Consider the following 4,171-nt stretch of genomic DNA (forward strand, 5'->3'; position numbering starts at 1 on the left):
AAAAGCCCTTCGCCCGCTGGTGTAAATTACCGCTACGGGGGAGTCTAGCCCGGGGGGAGTTTGGCTGGCCGGACCAACGAGTCTGGTGGCTTGTCTCTGGGCTGTCAAAGCTCCGCTCACATAGTGAGCGGAGCGGAGTTGAGACCGCATTGGCCGCGGCTAATCCCCCGCACAGCGGCGCGCCGCGCTTGATTGGACACACGCCTGTTGGCGCGCGGCATCCAAAATGGCAACCGGTGTAAACATTTATATCCGAGACGCCACGTCTTCTGCTGTTTGGGGACTGCCTAAAGTCGAGAGCTTTACAAATGAACAGTTTGTGGCACTGGAGTCATTCCACAGTGGAAATTGGGGCTGTCTACAGGACATGGGAAGTGTATCTGCACCGGTTGTAGCAGGCATGGTCTAGCGAAACAAAACACCATCTTGCCTTGCCGGGGGTCAAGAAACTTGGGAGTTGTCATGAGTCGCGCTCCTGGCTGTCTTGATCAGGGGTTAATTATGGAAGCATGGGCCATGGGAATTTCAGCAGTTTCTTGGTTGGAGACGAGGAAGAAAGAGGCCATTGACATCGAGCAGGGGGAAACAGCTCGTATTTTCAATGATTTGGCATCCCTGAGGCGTGGGTCCCGGCTGTGAATATGCGTTACGTTCTTGATCAACTGTTGCCACGCACTGTCAAACAGCGTAATTCCAAGAAAGAACAAATCAAGGAGACCTAATTCTTATTCAAGGAGGCGTGATGTAGGTTAATTCTGGATCCAAATTAACTCAAACTCATTCACAAATTGTCACATGTGATGTGGACTGTTTTCATTCTAGTTTTACGTGTTCCGCGGGCTAGAACTTCATGAATATTTATTTCATGACGTAGTTGGGATCTGATTGGCAAAATAACGTCACGTGGAAATCAGCTGCAGCCAATTACGCTGCGCGCAGGGACTGCCTGTGGTGCGGAAGCACCATCCATCATCGCGTTGGCGGGACGGCCTGGATCGGAGATGCCACCAGACTAGTTCTAGGGCCAGCCAACTCCCCTCGGGCTCAAATCCCCGTAGCGATAATTTAGGCAGGCGGGCGAAGGGCTCTCGGCTGCCGAAGGAAAAAGGCTAACGGCCCGATACTAGTTTGGCATCCAGGGTACACAAAAAAGCTCTTCAGCTTCTTCAAAAGTACCAGTAGTGTGATATTGGGGGTGGGGTAAAAATATTGCACAAACAACTGTACAAGGATTACCCCGTCTGCTTGAACATTCATAAGCTAAACTACATGTACAAGGACAAAACAAGAATATCATGACAGAAAATGGTGTATTCTAAACTGCCACTGGTATTTGATATAACATATTGATCAGTTTGATTGCTTCTTTCAGCTTTGAAGATGATGAAGTAGCTTTGGTCCAACTTCAGATTAAGTTGTTAGGATTTTACAGGGCTGCCCATTGTCCTGCTATTGTCTGATGGATGAGTACAACCAAAACAGTACAGTACACCAAAACAGTACAACAATACAAAGCAGAAGGCTTAATTCTAGTAGTAGAACAACTAAGGAGCAACATATCTATGAAATGTTACAAATTATATGAAATCTATATATGATACTACACACACTGACAAACAGGAATGAACTTCACTGATACTCAGTGATAGTTAAATATGGTATCTTAAATATCAGTCTAGTTTGCAATATAGTCTTACCCAGTCAGCAATTTTCCCCCAAAGTTAATGAGTTAACAACTGGGTTTTCCACAACGTCCATGATGATGTGCCAATGGGAATCATAATGCACTACTAGTTTGCTGACATTTGGAGCCTGTGCATGGTAACACCACCCTAGTCTGCTCCGTTCCCTGGAAGCTTGCCCTTCCGATGATTTTCCATGGACCAGAGAACAAAGCTGGGACAATGGGAATGCAAATGACCACATCGTAGTCATTATCAGCCTCTGCCTTGTTGGGGACTCCTATTGCTTGTGAATGCATTATGCATCTCCTTTATACAATAGCAGATTCAACACCCCCTGCTAAGACTAGAGAACAGGCGCTACATGAGGAGAAGTGTTAAATCCTGCATGCAGGCCTGGACATGTCAAGGGTCCAACAGGAAACGTGAAGTTGATTTTCCTGACAACTGGCCTTGCTACATTTTGAACTTCCCCGGTTTATACTTGGCTGTTCCAGTAAAACTGACGTCATGGTTAAACAGTTACACTCAACTTATACCATAGTTATAGGCTGAAAAGAAAGCTTGTGAGAGTGAACAGGCAGGTTACATGAATCATTTAGTTGCACAAACGGTTGATATCTTTGCAAACAATCTGGACTGTTGACACATATTTTTCCCATCTATAACCAGCAGTCTCAAACCACAAAACTTTCCCTCGGGCCCAGGCTGCCCAGATCCCGAGATCTGACTCACCCACGACCCGGTGAACGCCGAACGTCGAACACCCCAAACAAACCTGCTCACAAACAAGCATAAACACTGAAGCAATATCCTGTTAGTAAGCAGTGTGAAAACGTCCTCAGTTGTAACACCATAACCTTCGTGCTCAGCCAAGTACTTAAAACATGTCTGTAGACGAAACGATACAACCAACGAGCGAAAGTTTGATGTGAAAACCTCGAATCGAAATGTTTAAAAGCCAACTGCCCACCAGGGACGATATTTTCCCACACAGTCATGCATTGTAAGTGAGCCCGGAATCACTTTAATAGCCTTACCTGACGACCTCCTTTCGTACCCACCACCACCTAAGCCCACTTTCTTTCCCTGTGGACTTTTTTCTGTTTTTATAATCCCATGTTGGCGTGCAAATAGCAAGGAAACTTGTTCATATCATGGTGTTCATATCCTGAGCTCTGGTCCCGAACACAACCTGAACGCCAGCCATCTTCAGCAGGGCACCATGGGAAAATGACGTAATCAGCATCAGGTGCTATATTTAGCCAACACAACGCTTAGTCCTGATTGGTCAGAAGTAACGCCAAAATTTTCACTTGATACTCGGCATATTCCAAGGACATTGGAACATGTGTTCCAATGTCCTTGCATATTCCAAGCAGATCATACGCATCATCTCCACCAGTCTCCTGGATTGCAGGCTGAACGAATAGTACAAATCGGCCCAAAAGGGGAAGGGAAGAATGTCCAATTTGCCTTCTGAATCTAAGGCCATCTACAAAGGAGTCTTGTGGAGACTAGGATTGAGCTACAGCGAAACAACACATGGTCGGGTGAATGTGCAGTCTAAGTGGCATGGTCGATCATAAAACATTGACCATCACTGCTGCCGTCCCCAGCAGTACTGCAAAGCTGGGTCGACCCGGACCAGGACGGTGCAAGGACATGGTCTACTGCAAAAATCCGTGTAAAAAACGGTCCGCCGTAGCAGGACCCGCCAGTTTTCACACTGACGAGAACAGAAATTTTACACTGATCTTAGCCACGTGGGCCGAGAAGCATTGACCACTGTCGCAAATAGATAGATATGGCTTGTCCGAGAGGTTATCTGCTGATTGTGGTCATACAGTTTCAGTACATAGCCCACACATTGGGCATCTCATTGGCCCTAATGCAAATTAATCATCAAAAGGTATTTGCCAATAGTTATGATGTTTTAGTGCGTTAGCGTTACGATAAAAAAAAACTGATCTCAACTGTTACTAATGCTTATCTTTTTTTTTTTTGACAGTGGTCATTAGAAATGTCCCTCCTGAAACTAACGTACGGTAACGTAAGTTGTACGACAGTGCTGAACGTTAGGTTCAGTTGATTTAACGTTATATGCGACATCTATCGACAAGAAAGCAAAGCGCAGGTAATGTTAGCTACTGGCCATGGTTGATAATAGTTTCCGGGGATGCTCATCACCCGATCTACAGCTGCGTCTGAGCTTCTGGGTGGTCATGTAGGATATAATAGTTTTATAGCATTCATAATTCATATTGAAGTGCACAACATGGAAGTTTGATTGTTGATTGGCTTTGAACAAGAGGTTAAAGGGCAAGTGTCACTCCCAGGTTAGGTGCTTGTTTACGTGGCGAATGCAAGAAGAAAGTTCTGGCTTTCGCCTGAATTTATTGGTCAGGAACACTAGGTATAAACTAAGCCGTTTCTAAACGTTTTATCTTTCACCGTAGGCAAAATTTGATGTTAATTTCCTCAGATAT

General features: G+C 45.3%; 1 protein-coding gene across 1 annotated transcript in view; it reads right to left on the reverse strand.

Annotated features, from left to right (window-relative positions):
- The window catches only part of LOC109465754 (pleckstrin homology domain-containing family G member 1-like), a 43,331-nt gene extending 40,495 nt beyond the window's left edge, over window positions 1-2,836 (reverse strand). Inside the window, exon 1 of the mRNA XM_019763182.1 lies at window positions 2,723-2,836. The gene's annotated coding sequence lies outside the window, so the exon portion shown is untranslated. The remainder of the gene's footprint in view (window positions 1-2,722) is intronic.
- Window positions 2,837-4,171: the final 1,335 nt, after the last annotated feature.

This window comes from Branchiostoma belcheri, unplaced genomic scaffold (genome assembly GCF_001625305.1).
Source record: "Branchiostoma belcheri isolate BF01 breed outbred unplaced genomic scaffold, Haploidv18h27 scaffold157, whole genome shotgun sequence".
Lineage (NCBI taxonomy): Eukaryota > Metazoa > Chordata > Leptocardii > Amphioxiformes > Branchiostomatidae > Branchiostoma > Branchiostoma belcheri.